A 19,789-nucleotide genomic window follows, 5' to 3' on the forward strand; every position below is an offset into this window, starting at 1 on the left:
TAAATTCGCAATATACATAAAACACTGCAAGGGTTGCGGTGATTTGAATGACTCTTTGTATTGACTGAAACAATAATGGCGACTTCGGAGTGTAATGTTTAAACTGGATAAAATTTATTTCAGAAAAAAAAGGCTGTAGAGGAGTTTTAGAATTTATCCCCCCACAGAAAGGAAAAAAACAATGGAAAACCAAATTTAAAACCAGTGGTAGCACTTAATTGTAAGCATTTTGGAATGTTTTTAATTACTAAACTCTCGAACAATAGACTGGATGAGCATTATTTCTGTGAAAGAAGATGACGCAGCTTCAGACAATTATTTCTGTGATTAATATTGGATTACATGCTAATTAGGACATATTTCACTCAAAAGAGTTTTGTTTCATTAGTGAAAACAATAGCGGCCATGTTATATATAGTCTTACCACAATGAAGGGCAGAATTTTCAATTATCAAATAGAAAACAAAATGAAAAATTGTGGCCATTATCCCACCGACTCTGATCATATTTGAAGTTTTAGGTGTTTTTCTTTTTTTTTTAATAGTTCTAGACAATATTGGTGATTCAAATTTAATTTCAGCTGATGGATTAATGTATTTAAAAGTTGTGGAGACAATCCGTTTGGATTATGAAGAATGGATGGGACAAAGATTTTTTCGTTTTATTTATTAATTTGGCAATGCTGGGCAAGAATCGAATTATCGATATTTCTAACAAAAAGATCAATTATTATTGCAATGATCATGATATCCTGCGACAACCATGGAATCCTGCTAGCAAAAGATTCATGGAGGACAGCTGCTTGGAATGCTGAAATTGCAACAATCTAGTTCGGAATGCCATGTGAGTTAGACATATTAGACGTAATCATCCATTCACTATGAGTTTCCCTTAAATGCTTGTATTGGGAAATCGTGAAAAACAGGAGGTTTAACAAAATTGTAATACAAAAAAAAAAAAAAAATTAAAAGACCCATAAACTCGCCTCAGTTTTAATGAAATTACTGCAATTGATTTTAATTTTAAAAAAAGTCTTTTTTTTAGAGTTGAAAATTTGCCTTTAATCGGTACATTTAATCTGGATTAAGGGTCACATAGGTCTGAGAGGAAATGAAATCGTGGATCGTAAAGCCAAGGATGGGATCTCCTTACAAAAAGCATCTCCATACTCAATGTTAGTCTCCGACATTAAAAATTATGCAAAAGCGGAGTTTTAAACAGAATGGCAGCGGATATACGAATTGTCAAAGGCGAGAAAAGGCCAATTTTACACAGCCGTCCAATCTAGTGTCCCCAAAAGTCCATGGTTTTACAAATACAAAAACTACAATAGAAAGTTTGTTAGCGCAGTCATTAGAATGAGGTTTAATCACAATTATTCGCCGCACCATCTAGCCAGAATTGAGGTGGAAACATCTCACCAGTGTTCCTGTACTTCTGGAGTAATAGCAGACGCCAACCATCTAATCCTGGAATGTGCTAATTATACTAAAGGAAGAGAACGCTTGTGGAGGGCAGTGATAGCGACTGGATGTCCGTTACCTGCCAATTTAAATAATATTCTGGCAGCTGATGAAGGCAGCATTTACACAGAGCTCTTTGAGTTCTTTACAAACAACAAGATAACTCTGTAAATATTCAATATATGTACTAAAGAAGCTTCGAAAGAAGAATGTAAATGGCTGATTTGCTAGCTCAAGAGGCCAATAACAGAGAAAAAAAAATATTTGCCTTCCTATTTTTTGAAGATTCTTCAATAAATTGTGAGGTGCTTGCTCAACTCCGTGAAAGAGTAAGGAAAAAACGACCCGATTTGACGAAAGAATAAACTCACACTGCATTGTTCTGGCCCCAAGTGACTTTTATCTATTCCCCAAAGTCAAATCTGCAATAAAAGGAACACGATTTCAGTCAGTTGAAGCTGTTAAATGCCCGGGTCACCCTTCCACGTCCAAAACGGATGAAAATATCGATTATAATTAATCAACATTACTACCATGAGGTGCTTGCTCAACTCTGTGACCCGATTTGTGGAAGAACAAGTCACGGGGTTCTCCATCAAGACAACGCGCTGGCTCACACTGCATTGTCTGTCAAGACATTTCTAGCCAAGTACAACATCCCAGTTTTAGGCCATATTCGCCTGACCTGGCCACATGTGACAAAGTTAAAACTCATTCAAAGTTAAAACTGCATTAAAAGGAACACGATTTCAGTCCGCTGAAACTGTGAAAGAAAAAGCGGCACGCGTCATGCAGGAGCTGACAGAAAAAGACTTCCAGCACTGTTTCGAACAATGGTAAATTCGCATGGAGCGTTGTAGGGATAGGGGAGTGGTGTGTATTGAAGGTGATAATAACTAAATATGTATAAATTTAAAATAAAATGTTTTACAGCAATAGTCTCGTTATTTAATAGCCACACCTCGTACATCATCGTTACGCTTCGGTAATTTAAAAAAACCAATTCCCTCTTCGGGTATCTAACGAAATATTTAAAAAATGAAAAAACAATGCCTGAAGCACCGTTTATAATTCGATTGGGTTCCAAAATCTATTTTCTGCTGAGGGAATTACTGTAATCATTCCAAATTTTCGACTGTGAAGTTCCCTAAATTCTTTAAGAAAACAATGGCCTTATTGTGATGTAGGAGTGTTTACGAAGACTGGCATGAAGGTGGGAATTTTCCAATTCTGTGAAAGAAGATGACGCAGCTTCAGACAATTATTTCTGTGATTAATATTGGATTACATACTAATTAGGACATATTTCCACCAGAAGATCAAACTATAAACAGCAAATACAATTGCTCAAAAGGAAAAAGGAAATAACATTTTTCTCGAATCAATTTTCCGTTTATATAAGATGTTCTTGAATATTATTCCAAGGGATTTCTTAAATTTAGTTTTGAGGAATGTTGGTACACGTGTTGCTGAAATTGCGAGTGAAAAAAAGGAAATCCCAAAACTGATGGTACCACTGGTGGCAGCGGGTAGATTTTCACTTTTCAGAAATTTTTCAAAAAATGCGCGATGGCTCTAAATTTCGTGAATACACGTATCTTGTTAATTAAAAAAACTTTGTCTACATTAAGGCTCCATTCAGTAACATCGTCCGGGTTGACAAAAGGCCAGTTAATAGTTCGGCCATTTTGTTTTGCAACAAGCAGAAGGCTAGTGGGTTGTTCTTATTCGTTCTAAGTAACTAACACAGCCCAAAACTTCCATGGTCCAACCACTTTGGTGGTATCTGGTCACTCAGTACAGATACCAGCATCAAACAAAATGTGTGATCCCAACGAGCGCCCAAGAAACCCCCCTAAACTTTTAGCAGCTGGCTTTCTCACCAGCCCACTCTTCGTGACCAACGACATTCATGGAAATGAAAGGAAGAAACGTCTGCAAAGGAGGTTTGACTACACGGAATCAATGCATAAAATGGAATGCAGAAATTTTTCTCTTTCTTACCTAAGATATTTTAGGTAGAATACGCGTTTTCAATGTACTTCACTTAAACGTTAATGTACTTGACACAATAAAAATCTTATTTATACACAACTAAGTTAATATAATATTAAACAATGGCTGTTAAAAAATTAACGATGTTTCCTTTCTCTGTCTAAAAGACACCATTATTGGAGATATTTCAGATTTAATGAGAGCGGAACTCTCACCGTTGCTCAATTATTCATCGGCAAACGGAAGCTATTATTTCAAGTTTATACAAGCTCCTACTTCAGGATGCAAACTTCCAAGGAATCCCCTGCAGGTGTTTTCACGTGAAATGCAAACAAGATCAGAATAAGTACTATATTTTTTCCTATCATTTTATTTATTTATTAATTTTAACAAGTTTTACAAATAAATCAAATAATTCCAGAAAAACCATTGATTTGTTACCAGTCAAGTAAAAAATAAAAATAAAGAATTTTTTTTTAATTTTCAACATCGCGACCTGTATAACGCTCATATACATCAGCAAAGTTAAAAAAAAAAAAAACTATGGCTGTGTCATGGACTTCGGCCGTGTGTTGTACGTGAATACGTTTACGTAACGGGTTATATTTTTTATATAAAATATTTTTATTTATGTATTTAGGATGAAATCAAGGAAACAAATCGACGATCGAACACAATCTATGCCTATACAGTCAGTTGTCGATGTAGAAGCGATTTCATCATCCACTTCCATAATTTCGACCGCCCCAGCTGCAGATGTACTGACACCGTCGTTGATCCGCTCGGCCGCATTCATTCTTTTAGGTTCCCGGCACAGCTTGACTCGGTCATATTCAACCGTATACGATCTCTGTATTTGGTTTTGGCTTTTCGACGCGTATAGGCCGACATTATATATTTTTGATAATATTTTTTTATTCTAATGCCTTATTATATTCACTGTCACTATTTTACACTAATGTTTTATATACGTACAATTGATAGATTGTGACGACAGCTGACGATTAAAACTTAAACGAACATCATAGCTTCTCCGAGTCAAAAGTTATACAAATTGCAAATCTCGATACGCAACAAAATGATCTCAAAATGCGTCACAGTCCTCGCTTATCGTAATGAATTCTTTGATCCTTTAGCTAACCAGTGGTCTAATTTAATTTTAGATGTAGACGATAGATTCGAAACTATAATGCCAAACTGTATCCCCCGATTTTGTTATCATTAGGTTTTTTGGATTGCCTCCATATGAAAGCAAATTTAAAGACGTATACACGTCAAAATACATTCCAAGTGAACAATTAAATGTTACAAGAAAAATCTATCCGACATAGCCGACTTAGAACGCTACAGTAGCCATACTGGAAAAGAGAAATCAGCTAGGGCTGTCCCTCGGGGGGAATTTTAATAATTGGAATTGTCTAGGATAGGAGTTCAAGGAGGCAAACCGTCGTTTTAGACGTCGTTGTGGATTATCAGAATAAATTATGAAGGAAAACAGTTTGAGCTGTTGAATTAGGATTATAGCAGGCGAGCCTTTGAGGAATCTTAAAATGTATAGTTTACGTCGAAAAAGGGGATTTTTTAGATTTCTTTGTGAAGGTTGGTAACAATAGTATACTGGACTTCCGTTATAAAGATAAGTTTTTAATGTTACCAAGGTTGCTAATCATATTTTAAAAAATATTACTATATTTTTAATTTTACCTTAACTCTAATTTAAAATTTAAATACTGTATTTCTAAATTATTTCACCTACAGCTGTACGAAAGATCTCACGATACCACTTAATAGAAGTCTCAATAATTGAATTATAATATTCATTAATTATTTCAATTTTATTAATGACAACCTCTCCTTCCACAAAATAATACATTACATCTCATTACTGCTGTTTTCCCTCTATATTGTAATTAATATATCCATTTTGTAACATTATACGTAAGTCTTTAAAGTTTTATGACGGTCCTTTCCCCTTTATTATATAATTCAGCACAAAGTATTTTATTTTATTTTTTTAAAATCTTTAAAATTAACTTAAAAGAAAACTATTTCTAGGTGAATAAAGAATTTTTTAAATATGTGAGAAAATAAGAGAAAATATTCCATATTTTGAATATTATTTATTAAATTTCATTTACAGATTTAGTATTCCGGGAAACCATGGCCGGATTGATCAATAAACCGTGTTGTGTAGATCCGCTTTTGTATCTAATAATAAAACGTAATTTAATACCCAATTAATCTATAGTAGGGCGATAAGCTGCGCCTTAAAAAATAGGCAATTACTTTACTTTACTCAATTAAAGGAAATATAACAAATGCTTAGATGAAAAATGCTTCGATTCTATAAAAGAATCAAGATTTTTTTAATAAATTAGTAAGGAATAATTATTATTTATTTTTCTAGTAATTTGCTGAACTTATGAATGTTTGCCAATTTCTTTAGACAACCCGATACTCCGATAGATGCTCAACCTCCATAACTTAAACTATTTTGTCAGCATAAAGGTTTAACTTCAACTTAGTCTACTCGGTTGGTTTATATGAATAATATTAATTAATAGCATTAGAACTCAAACAATTTAAGATAGCTGACAAAAGAAATTCATACCTGTTTCCACTTCCGGGTATTACAGACTTCAGTTTGTTTTACCGATAGTCAGTTTCACGTACTGTTAATTTGCTTTATTAAATTTAAGTTCTTCATTTGCTTGAATTCTAATAATAACCCCTAGCAATTTTACAAGGTTTTATTTCATTTTGAACTTTGAAAAAGACTTTAAATTGTAACTAAGCGTATCCGTTTTAAGAATATCCTTTTTTCTTGAAATGAAGACTCAAGGGAAAGCTAACATTCCTAGCAATTGGACAATATCAGCAGGATTTCCTTACCTGTCACCAAATGTAGAAATAACAAATATGTTTTTTATTTAAACCGTAGCCGCATAAATATCTTAAATAAGCCTTTAAAAATAAGCTGTCATTTTTTTTTTAAGTTAATGAAATAAGCTCGCAAAGCGTCATCTTTGTTTGTCGAAGTACTCTCAACAGAGTTTATTTAATCAGACGAAAAATTGAAATCTGTCATTCAACAAAAATGTTTCCGTCATTTTGTTGTCCTCTTTCATTGTAAATACTGTAATGATAGGTTCTAGCGAACCCAAATATTTCTAAATATGAAAGCTTGCATTATGTTTTATTTTTACAGCTTTTTCTTTGCTTTCATCGTCTCCTTCTTTTATAGTAGGCCCCCCCCCCAGACTAAAGCTGAGCCTGCCAACCGCTTTCAAAATCAATATCGCCCACTTTGGTAATTTATGAACTAGATATTTCCATAAAGATGTTGGAAGTCTCCGCAAAGTATCTCAGACTAACTACAAAAAACACAAATCATATTAACTTGTTTAGCACGCATAACAAGAGTTTTAATGTACGAGGGTCGTTTGAAAAGTCCGTGCAAAGTCAGAGAGATAGCACCACTGGCGCGTATCGAGGTTATGTTTAGTTAGTAGCATCTCTTGGAAGAACACACACCAAGTTTCAGCCAGATCGGTCTATTTCTTTGTGTTTGGTATTGGTTTGAATCGAGGAAGTCGAGTGATTTTCAAAAAATGGACGAAAAAGAATTTCGTGTGTTGATTAAACACTACTTTATGAAAGGTAAAACGCCTCAGGAGACTAAAGAGAAGCTTGATAAACATTATGGTGACTCTGCACTTCGATTAGAACAGTTTATAAGTAGTTTCAAAATTTTCGGAGTGGCCATATGGGCACAATTGACGCTGAACGTTCTGGACGCCCTGTTGAGGTTACTACTCCAGAAATCATTGATAAAATCCATGATATGGTGATGGATGACAGAAGAGTGAAGGTGCGTGAGATTGCTAGTGCTGTGGGCATCTCGAATGAACGGGTACATAATATTTTGCATCAACATTTGGACATGACAAAGCTATCCGCAAGATGGGTGCCGCGATTGCTCACGCTTGACCAAAAACGAAATCGTGTAAGGACGGTTTGCAGCTGTTCCAGAAGAATCCGCAGGACTTTAAGCGTCGTTTCGTCACTGTGGATGAAACATGGATACATCACTACACTCCTGAGACCAAAGAACAATCTAAACAATGGGTTACCAAGGGGGAATCTGCGCCAAAAAAGGCGAAGACCGTTCCTTCGGCCGGAAAGATTATGGCGACTGTCTTTTGGGATTCGCAAGGAATAATCCTCATCGACTATCTGGAAAAGGGTGAAACTATTACAGGTGCATATTATTCATCGTTATTGGACCGTTTGAAAACCGAGCTGCAAGAAAAACGCCCACGATTGGCCCACAAAAAAGTCCTTTTCCATCACAACAATGCACCTGCTCACACCTCAGCAGTTGTGGTCGCAAAATTAATGGAAATAGGGTTCCAACTCGTTTCACATCCCCCCTATTCTCCAGACTTGGCTCCCTCGGACTACTATTTGTTCCCCAATATGAAGAAATGGCTGGCGGGAAAAAGATTTTATTCAAACGAGGAGGTGATTGCAGAAACGAATGGCTATTTTTCAGACTTGGACAAATCCTATTATTCGGAAGGGATCAACAAACTAGAGCAGCGTTGGACGAAGTGTATAAGCCTAAAAGGAGACTATGTTGAAAAATAAAAAAGGTTTACCCCAAAAAATTAAGTAGTTTTTATTTTTGCACGGACTTTTCAAACGACCCTCGTATAGTAGATATGAATACATTAGACATGTAGAATACTTGGCTACAATGTAAGCACAAGCAATATGTGACCCGAATAGTTCATTCTACCAATTAGATGAGCTCGTTTGAAGGAAGCTTCCTTTGTATTGGTGGAAAGCTGGTGCTCTCCAATTATACGAATAATAACAGATGACCAAGCAAAATTAAACTTTTCCACCGTTACCACATCAATTTTCCCTGTGAAAATGGACCTACCAATCAATATTTAATGATGCTAACAGAGAAAAGAACTTTAGAGATCTTCCAGTTATTGATTACAGAGAGAGAGAGAGGCACATAGCAATTAGTGCGTTTCATTGAATTTCGTGCGTTTCTTTGTGAATAAAGACTACAAAATAGAATAACAGTGGTATTTTGTTTCAAATATTTTGCGCGTAAAAAATATTCTAAGGTTGTACATACATTTCAAAAAGTTTTAATAATTTACCTTTAACAATTAACTGATTTAAGTTCTGTAAAATGTAGGTAAACCTGTGCCTGCTATTTCAAGTGGGCTTTACGTCCATCTACCATTAAAGGAGACCTAAAGTTAATAACTAAAAATACATATATTTCGCATTATTCTTATTTTTATTCTTCTAAAATAAATAAAATCCATGGCCTGGATCCATAGACTGGGAGTCAAACTCAGAACCAAAATATATATCCTAGCATTGCTGGCCCGCTGTAACTGCTCAGTTTCCGTGTTTAGTTGCAGAAGCCGAATTTGGGTAAATTTAGTTGCTTGAATTTCCATAAAAACCTTGAAAATGGTTATAAGAGAATTGCTCAACATGCCGTAGAGATCAGGGTACTGGCTTCTTCTTCTTCTTCTGGGTTCAAGGCGAGTCCCAACTCTGAGTTGGCTTCAAATAGAAAACGAAAATTTTACAGATAGTTCAATAGAATATAGCGAGTCTTCGCTTTAGTCATGAAAGAATAAGTTTTAAAATACTTGAATCTTGCTGCTAGATTTTTAAATTAATATATAATTTCCCAAGAATAGCTTCGTATGTAAAAATAATTTCTAGTATTTCTGTCAAATTAAAAATATATTATGTTGACTTCTTTTCTAAATTACGAGGGTCGTTTGAAAAGTCCGTGCAAAAATAAAAACTACTTAATTCTTTGAGGTAAACCTTTTTTATTTTTCAACATAGTCTCCTTTTAGGCTTATACACTTCGTCCAACGCTGCTCTAGTTTGTTTATCCCTTTCGAATAATAGGATTTGTCCAAGTCTGAAAAATAGCCATTCGTTTCTGCAATCACCTCCTCGTTTGAATAAAATCTTTTTCCCGCCAGCCATTTCTTCATATTGGGGAACAAATAGTAGTCCGAAGGAGCCGAAGTGTGAGCTGGTGCGTTGTCGTGATGGAAAAGGACTTTTTTGTGGGCCAATAGTGGGCGTTTTTCGTGCAGCTCGGTTTTCAAACGGTCCAATAACGATGAATAATATGCACCTGTAATAGTTTTACCCTTTTCCAGATAGTCGATGAGGTTTATTCCTTGCGAATCCCAAAAGACAGTCACCATAATCTTTCCGGCCGAAGGAAAGGTCTTCGCCTTTTTTGGCGCAGATTCCCCCTTGGTAACCCATTGTTTAGATTGTTCTTTGGTCTCAGGAGTGTAGTGATGTATTCATGTTTCATCCACAGTGACGAAACGACGCTTAAAGTCCTGCGGATTCTTCTGGAACAGCTGCAAACCGTCCTAGCAATACTTCACACGATTTCGTTTTTGGTCAAGCGTGAGCAATCGCGGCACCCATCTTGCGGATAGCTTTGTCATGTCCAAATGTTGATGCAAAATATTATGTACCCGTTCATTCGAGATGCCCATAGCACTAGCAATCTCACGCACCTTCACTCTTCTGTCATGCATCACCATATCATGGATTTTATCAATGATTTCTGGAGTAGTAACCTCAACAGGGCGTCCAGAACGTTCAGCGTCACTTGTGCCCATATGGCCACTCCGAAAATTTTGAAACCACTTATAAACTGTTCTAATCGAAGGTGCAGAGTCACCATAATGTTTATCAAGCTTCTCTTTAGTCTCCTGAGGCGTTTTGCCTTTCATAAAATAGTGTTTAATCAACACACGAAATTCTTTTTCGTCCATTTTTTGAAAATCACTCGACTTCCTCGATTCAAACGAATGCCAAACACAAAGAAATAGACCGATCTGGTTGAAACTTGGTGTGTGTTCTTCCAAGAGATGCTACTAACTAAACATAACCTCGATACGCGCCAGTAGTGCTATCTCTCTGACTTTGCACGGTCTTTTCAAACGACCCTCGTAATATTCAGGGAGTTCTTCTACGGTGAGACATCACTCGACGTTCTCATAATTTGTGAAGAGTCCGTTTTGCGAACAAAAAAAGTTAAAAAATATTCGACCAAACTTCATTCTGCCCAGATACTTCGCTACTTCGCAGAGTAACTGAGTTTTGGGGAAAATGGGAAGAATGTAAACTAGCCGATAGCTAGAAGCCCGTGTTTTTTTTTTAGCTACTTAAAAGACTATTATTATACAGAAAGTAAATAGAACGTTTTATGTGTAGGTACCTTGAGTTTAAATAGAGCTACCAACAATGAGATTAATTAGAAATTGTAGTGAAATAATAACTATATGCTGGATTTAACCACAATAGCGTAATGTTGAAAGTGAGCTACGTATATTGTGTGTATAACTTTGCACATAATGTAGACGACTGTTGCTGTAATATGGGTTATATTGTACTGCCGTTGGTAATAAAAACAAAATCTGTTTTATGTTATTAAATCAAAAAACAAAAAATCCACAATATTTCGGTCTCCTTATTTTCATAAACTTACATTTATTGCGTAGATTGTATTTGCAAGTTTTGACAATGATTACGCTATCTTTTTTTTTTTAAATTTATTTATTTTCACAATTGCAGAATAATTCTGCATCAAGTGAAGCTGATACAACATGATAATGGAATAGATACATGAATACATGAGGGGAGAATTCACCCATTGGTGAAACTCCCAAAGTGGTACAGTTCACTACTGTACATTGGCTCTTACTTCATTTAGAAGATCGCGTTGCCACCTGCGCTTCAACCGCCTGGGAGGATTTCCTGGTAGAGTGGTAAGTTGAGCTACTAGAGGATTGGGGATGTGAGGTGATTGATGTGTGCAATTTAAAGTAACGGGATCTTACAGCTTCTTAAACATAGGGGAACAAGGAAATCTCGGTGCAAGATATGATTGGAAACAAAGTAAGGAGCATTAGCGATTCGACGGAGAGTTTTTGACTGGAAGGATTGGATTCTGTAGATATTGGAAGCTTTGGCTGAGCCCCAAAGTTCCATTCCCGTAAGTCCAGGCAGGTTTCAGTATCATAGTTTAGATAAGTCGTTTATTCTGTAGAGAGAGTTTAGATCGCTTGTCGAGAAGTCTGTATCGTCTGTTCAGTTCTTTCCGTTTGAGTCTAGTATGTGAATTCCAGGTTCAGGCGTTTGTCCATGAAGAGTCCTAGGTACTTAACACAATCTGTTGTGGGAAGAGGAGTGAGGTTTAGGTAAACGGGTGGAAGGATAGTTCGCCTTAGGGAGAATGTAATGTAATTACATTTATTTTCATTAATTTTAATTCTCCATTTCTTTAGCCAAGGCTCAAGAGATTCTATATGAAATTGGAGGAAGCGGTAGGCAAGGACCGGGTCTTTATGAGGAGAGAGGATGGCCGTATCATCGGCATAAGTAAAAAGGAAGGTACGAGGATTGGTAGGAATATCAGCAGTGTATATGGTGTAGAGTACAGGCCCAAGGACACTTCCCTGGGGAACACCTGCTCGAACTGGGTAACAAGGAGAGTAGGAATTTCCACAGACGACACTAAATAAGCGTCCAGTAAGGTAAGATTGAATGATGAGAAAATATGTAGTTGGTAGGATGCTCTTGAGTTTGGCAAGCAATCCCCGGTGCCAGACGCGATCAAAAGCTTGAGCAACGTCGAGAAAAACTCCCGGACAATACTGTCCATTCTCAAGAGAGGTTGAGATTACATCCACAACACGATGACATTGCTGGACTGTAGAGTGATGAGCGCGGAAACCAAATTGATGGGATGGAAGTATTTCCTGTGATTCTAGGAGAGGATAAATTCGTTTTAGGAGCAGTTTCTCAAGGAGTTTTCCTAAGATTGGAAGAAGGCTTATAGGACGATAGGACGAAGCGCTATCTTAAGCGCTTAATTTACAATTTTTTTAATATATATATTTGTTTTCTTCAATTTATTTCTTGACATTAAACGTTTATTAAACGTTTGGAAGAACCAGTTGGAATTATATTTGTCGTTATCGTGACATACAGTTTGGTCATGAGATTATAAAAATTTTAATTTAGCAAGCAATTGTGAATAATTAATTTTTCAATTACCAGGCAGAAATGCTTTCACAATAAGCTTTGTTAATGAAACACTATTGTGCATTTTTTAGTTTAGTTTTAGTGAGTGAAGAAAGACAAGAGATTCGAGTCTGTTTTTAGTTTTCGTTACAATTTAACCAATTTTCTAACAAGACAAAGAACACAAAAATTTAATAAAGTTTTTCAGCCTGATATCTCTTTATGATTAACTAGTAAGTAAAATGGCTTCCAAAAATATCAAGCAGTAATCACAACCGGATTGGAAACCTGTGGCAGCGCAAAAGGCTGTGAAAAACCTCAGCCTCTGGTAATAATTCTAGAACGTTCAGGTTTCATTTATTTTGGTAGTGTGTCATTCAAAATAATTTTTTATCGAAGCTGCAATTTTCTCGGTGAAATGTAGGTAATATAAGGGGTTAATAATACAAGAATGGACATTATTCGAAGGATTCGTACAGCTATTTTTCTATACTTTATTTAAATTACAACTGTCTCAATAAAAAGTAAATGTGATTGATTATAATGCATTAAACAAGATAAATTCAAGGGCCATTCAACAATGATCATCATTTGTCCCGGACAAACACAGGAGATACTACCGGATGAAATAAATTCGAAGGATGCCCTTTTCAAACCATGCGAGCAGATAATCGCGAGGCCATCGTTGTTTCAGCCTTCGGGAAGGTTTTGAGAGTAAGGTAAATGATTCGAACAGAAAAATACTTTTTTTCCCGTTTATCTCTTATTCATATTTTAATGAATCGATATACTTTAACCACTGCTCTACAAATACAAAATGTTCTTAAAATAAAAATGTCGATTAAAATATAGTTAAAAGACTAAAATTTATCCGTAATCCGAATCCTTCGAATAATGCCCATTCTTACACTAAAAGAATTGTCATTTTTGGCTCAGCTTCAAGAGTTTAAATGAAAGCTAAAGCCATTATGTATGCTCATATTGAAAAGCGAAGAAAATGCAAAATTTCTATTTAGATTAGATTATCGGGGTGGGACCTATGGCCCACGGCACCGCAGCTACTAGAGGCTTATTTTGCCATCCCCTTTTTGGATCTAGCAGACGAATCCTCCCCGTACTAAAGAGGATAAGGACTTTTCCTGCTAGTTCTTTTTGCGCTACTATCTCCTTTGGTCTCAAAGTGCCAAAGATATCGTAGCGCATCCGCTCGACTGGAATGCAATTGAACAGCCAGTGAGAGGCCGTCTCCTCCTCATCCTGACACAATCTGCACAACGGTTCCGAGCTAATAAGCCCCCATCTTGAACAGATGACTATGTCCTATGTGTACTGTGTAAATGTATTGGGGTTGTAACAGTATATGTTGCTCATGTTCATGTTGTTAGGCTGGGATACCCGCAGGGTATCCACTTCCTTCTACGGGTAAATTTCTTTTTAAGTAAGATTATTTGTAGAACTAGATGGTTCGGTCAAACATTTGTTTAAACCATGGCAATTAACTTCCTCGTAGCCACGGTAGCCGAGCGGTTAAATACAAGGCCCCGCAAAGGTAATATTTTATTGTGGGGACTAGGTTCGATTCCTGGTCTGGGCCTTGCATTTATTGGTTAATAAAAGAATTAATTGTAGGTAAATTGGACGCCTTCGTCTTTGCCACCAAATGATAGTTGTACTTACAATTCCGCCTGAAAAAATAGGCAATTACTTTATTAATACTTCCACTTCAAAGTGGTTTTTTAATAGATGTGCCAGCTATGAATAAGTGGTTCTTCTGCAAAACGAATATAATTCGTCTAAGATGAGTTATTTAAACAAATGTTGATTGCAACGACTCAACGGTGTTTTAAACTAAATCTCTTTTAAAACAAAAAGCAAAAAAACCCAGCACTAGTTACGCATAATTCTTCTAGTTACACACCTATTTTTTCGACCTCAGTCGAAAACAAACCGGATTCGTACTTGACTCACAATTATACAAAATTACACGTAGCCACTTGGACATTACCACCACACTTATACATTCACACAAGTTCTGTGATTCATACATTTAGGTTAGTAGCCACCTAGCTAGTAACCACTCTCTATATAGCTGACACCGGATATGTATGCACTACCGCATCCACTCCGTAGCGTTTTAGTAGTTGGTATACTTGTGGGTCACATAGTATTCAACCACCGGATATACCGCCACCCTTGCAGTTCTATCTAATTTACATGTTAATATACATGATCAGCAGGCAGTGGTGAAGTGGCTTTTACACAGCGGTTCGTTACTGCGTTCACCACTAATTATGTTATTTTAGTCGAATGTAAAATGGGTGCCTGCTTGGCCATGGTGTTTGTGAGTTAGTTAGTTAGTTTTTTTTTTTTGTACATTCTGCACAAGTTCGGAGAGTAGGGGTAGGAAACTGTTGTGGCGCACCCCCATCCAATTTTTCTGCTTAGCACAACAAGTTTTTCATTAGAAGTTTCTACTAAAAGTCTTGATGATCTTTTATAATTAATTAGCTTACTCTAATTGGCAAAAGACTAACTTTTAATTTAAGGCTGTTAACCAAATCTAGTTACAATTTAAACCACGGGACAGTTGTGCCTTTGTATCATTTTTCGACCAAATTCAAACAAATTAGAATTAGTTCTAATGTCTTTAAGCATCTGTACAAGGTGGGGGCTTATTAGCTCGGAACTGATTTGCAGATTGTGTCAGGAAGTGGAGGAAACGGCCTCTCACCTGCTATTCGATTGCGTTGCAATCAAGTGGTTGCGCTATGAAACCTTTGGAATTTTAGAGGCCAAAGGAGATAGTAGCGCAAAAAGAACTAGTAGGGAAAGTCCTCAACCTTTTTAGAAGGGGAGGTTTCGTCTACTAGATCTAAAGGGGAAGGCACAATAAGTCTATTGTGGACGCGGTGCCGTGCGGCATAGATCTCTTTATCTTAATCTTAATTCTAATGCCATATGTATCAAATCTGTCTGAAATCTATCAATTTTATCAATTTTAATAGTCAGTAACTTGCACAAAATAGGCGAAGCCGATAGAACGGAATGTTAGGGTGGCGAAGGGTACAGTGATGACGTCAATCATCCGGGAATGGACAATATAGCCGACCGGTTGGAGGCAAGGCTCGCTCAGTTAAGATGGATTATGGTACTGGGTTCAATTGCCCGATCTAGGCCTTGGGTTTTAATGCTAGTCGCCTCCGTGCACGGCACCAAGCTGGGAGTTGGAGGCAAAGCCCTCCTGAGAAAAAAATAGCTATCACATTACTTTTTTGTTTATAATAAAGTCAGAGAAAAAAACTGCAAATATTGGAATAAGAAACAGATCTACCTCATAATTTTTTTGTAATTTTTAAGACGCGTCAACATTTGAGCGGATCTGAATTGACTACCCGTCAGTCACCGTTTCCGGCATTGTCCTCTCGTTACACAAATAACACTGTACACTTTCCAGGTAGAGAATATCTAAGAAAGGTCGGCAATAGGGTTGCAACCCCAGGATCTTGGTGCGGAAATCCAGTTCCTGACCATGAGCTAATCCAATCCAAGCCTTTATAAACACTTAAAAACTAGAAATTATAATTAAAAAAGAACTTAAGATCAATACAAAAAAAGAAAGATAATAAAAAAGATTACTTTCCTGGCATGACAACCTAATCCATATTCTTAAGAGTGCCGAAATCCAGATTTCATCAAAATGGCACTTTAATTATGAATTTCGTGTAAAATCGTGTAAAATCCATTCACTAAAGTTTGAAACTTCTACTTGTGAAACTACCATCGATGGTTTAGGTGGTTGGTGTTAAGATAGTTTTGCGATGATATTTTAAAAAGAGGAAGTCCAGTAGCCATTCTTCAGTTAGCTCATAGTTTAGTCATTCGAACTATATTATTTTCCTCATTAAAAACAAACTTTCCTCAGTCGAAAAACAGAAATAAAATCAAAATTCGAAAATGATAAACTGGTCTTAATCCAGATGATGTTGGTAAAACTAGATTTGTGCCGAAATGTTAACATATAATTATTTATTACTGAAAATAATGTTTTATTAATACTTACTGTTACTTTTCTTTTTGTTCCAGGTCAGTAAGTGTTTTCTGTGCTCTCCGCTAAATTAGAACAATTCTGATGTAAGTTTACTTTTATTTCATTACTGTTTTTAATGTAACATAACTGATAATAACAATTTAACAATGTTAAATGAATAATAAGGTTCCAATTATGCAAAGAATTATCGTTCAAAAGAATATTCGATCTCAAAAAGAACAAAAAAGAAAGCAAAAAAGTTTCCAGACAGAATTATTGTGAAGGAGCTGGGCAAACAGCCAATCAAATAAACTAAATGGAAACTATTATAGTATATGTGTAACACAGTTATCACTAATTTATACATATGTTTTTCATGTACTCAACGTTTGTTTAGATAGAACTATATTATTAAGTTAAATCAGAAATTTTATTCATTTATTTATTTACGGATAGAACCCAATTACAGTATTAGTAGTTAAATATAATTGGACGTTAAACCCCGCCTGGGAAAAATTAATAGTTATAGAGTTACTAAGTTTTAAAACTAGCATTTCTGCCACAAGGCACCTAGCGGTCTAGTACAAAAATGTTGCAATTTTAAAATTATGCATTTCACCTCTTTGTTAGGATCCATGCTAAGCTCTTTGCAGGAAGTTAAATGGTTTTACGGTCATATTGCTATGCTATTCGTACAAAGAGGATATACCGGGGGCTATCAGCTACGCTATTTCTGTGTATAAATCCTACTGAACGCTGTAATCTTCTATGTTCACCTAGACTTCAATAGAATCTCGTGCAGTTCTGAAGAGTTTCTTGCTTATCCTCAGCTGCCCTTTCTGCTGGTGCTGTCCTTGGAAGCCACATATCCATTTATTGCAAGTGGGTGTATAACCTCTTCATATAATTCCACCAATCAAACTATTCCTCAACTCTTAATTGTTCGAATGTGTTTTTTTTAATCATGAATTACTTTAAATGTTACAGTAGATTTCAAAGTCTTTGTTTTTATAAAGATCTTTGGCCCAGTAAATATAATTTTTTTTACCCGCAATTATCATAAAAAAAAAAGTTAGCCGCGTTCACACTACTTAAATGAAACTTCGAAAATAGTGGACGTAAAAAAAATCATTTAAAAAGATGACACAACCTGGCTAGGCAGACTGAAAAGTTACAGTCTACCAATGGACTGCATACAAAATGCATTTCACAAGAATGCATGCTAGTGGGTTTCAATACTTTATTTTTACCAGATTTCTAAACAGGATTCCACATTCCAATTAGCTGTTTCTACACTGGACAGGTTCCAGTGCTTGCTTTTGGGAATTTCTTGATCGTTTTACATAATCACGAAAAGTTTAAGATGTTTAACTATATAAAAACAAAACCTTTACAAAGGGTTTTTAATTATTGATTTTTAACAATTAACCAGTTAAGCGTGTTTGACGTGTATACACGTCAAACCAAGTCTCTATTACGGTGCGTTCGAAGTGTATACTCGTTGTGAAAAATATAGAATTGCCATTAACTATAAAAACTCGAAATTTTAATAAAATACGATAAGAGAATATTACTTGGCGGGATGTTTCCCTTTATCTTACCAATAGAACTGCGGTGAGAGTCAGCCAAATAATAAGTGGTTGCGCGTTAGAGATTGGGGAATTACGCACACAAATAGAAGCTCTCAACCCTTGTGCAATGCCCGTTTTTACCTTTTAGATAGAGGTTCAGACCTCACAGTAAGAGCGTGATTTCATTTTGCCCAGAATTCAAAGCTCTCTTTTCTACCTTGTAAAAGCTCTTGCGTCCCTAGTTAACTGAGAGCAATGCATACGTGAAGCGGTGCAAGATTTTTGAATGAGCACAGAATTGCTCTGTAATCTGTAAGCCCCCAGAGATTGCAGTAAAAGTCGCTTGCAGTGACTATTACGACTATTGTAAACTTTTGGTTGTTTTTGCCCTGCGTTCGACACGTGTATACACGTCACTATCGTGATTTTAATTCCGCACACTGTGGGGGTTTTTTAAAAACTAAATTCCACGCTTAACTGGTTAAATGAAAGTACGGCAATAATAATGATATAGCGGTCAAACTAAATATTTGTAATAATGAACAAATAAAAGTTTTAGAATTAGTAGGCATTCTTCCAACCCAATCTGTGGAATCCAAAGACTTGTTACCACTGGTTTTTTACGACTTCTTCCCAGGTGCTACCAGCTCTTAACCGGTCCATAAAGAAGCAATAAAAGTCCACTTTTTTTATACACTCAGTGAAAGTGATTAAAATTCCATAGTTTATCTCACCACTTACTAACAGCGCCAAAATTTTGTTAATAAATTATTGAATAACAATTTGTAATTGAACAAATTCCAACTTTAACCCAGTTAATATTAATTATTCAATAGGTTCTGACCTCTTTGGTTGTTGTAGCATAGTACCGCCTCCTTGCTACCTAACCGGCTCCACTGCTGCTCGGCTTTAAGATACTTATTGCTATCCTTTAGTGAAAATGACTAAGCCGGGGGTGTACGGGCCAGATTCTTGGGAGAGAGAGAATGCCCCTTGTACAGAGGATAGTAATGAAGATAGAAGTTTAGGTAGTATGGGTTAAGTACAGAGAAGAGAGCTTGGACTAAGGTGAGCGGGTCTTTTGTGGCTTAAGAGGACTTTGGCCGGAGTGTATACGCACGCCCAGGTGTGTTCTTTGGTTAGCTGGAGGAGGTAAGGGTTTGGGTATTTAGCATGAGGTAGAGCCGGCAAGAGATAGTAACTACTGCAGTAGGAGGTTACCCTCTCACTGACATAGAAACCTTCGTATACCCTATTACTTGAACACCTGCAACACAAAGTTTGCAACTCTTCCCATTTTAGTATACATCCACTTTTAGTTCGGTTTCCAGTTACTACTGCAGTAGTTTCACTATCATGGATTACCATGTAATACAAAGATAAAACACTAAATACAATGTTAATACACCCACTCAAAAAACAAAAACATTATAAACAAACTTCTTACTAAATTTCCACATTTAATAAGCTAAGGATTCAAGATTGGCGAGGAATCGGTCAAATAAAAACAACAACTCGTCTTTTTACCAAAGTTTCGACAAATATATTGTCCTCTTCAGGGCGTGGCTATGCGGGTTGGTTGAGTTACAGAAACATTGACCGATTCGTCGCCAATCTTGAATCCT

At 36.3% G+C, this 19,789-nt stretch overlaps 1 protein-coding gene across 1 annotated transcript in view; it reads left to right on the forward strand.

Annotated features, from left to right (window-relative positions):
- The window catches only part of msi (RNA-binding protein musashi), a 631,163-nt gene that overhangs the window by 39,535 nt on the left and 571,839 nt on the right, over nt 1-19,789 (forward strand). The gene's annotated exons all lie outside the window — the stretch shown is intronic.

The sequence above is a fragment of the Rhodnius prolixus genome, unplaced genomic scaffold, assembly GCF_049639745.1.
Source record: "Rhodnius prolixus isolate KJV_2025 unplaced genomic scaffold, Rpr scaffold_6, whole genome shotgun sequence".
In the NCBI taxonomy this organism is placed as follows: domain Eukaryota; kingdom Metazoa; phylum Arthropoda; class Insecta; order Hemiptera; family Reduviidae; genus Rhodnius; species Rhodnius prolixus.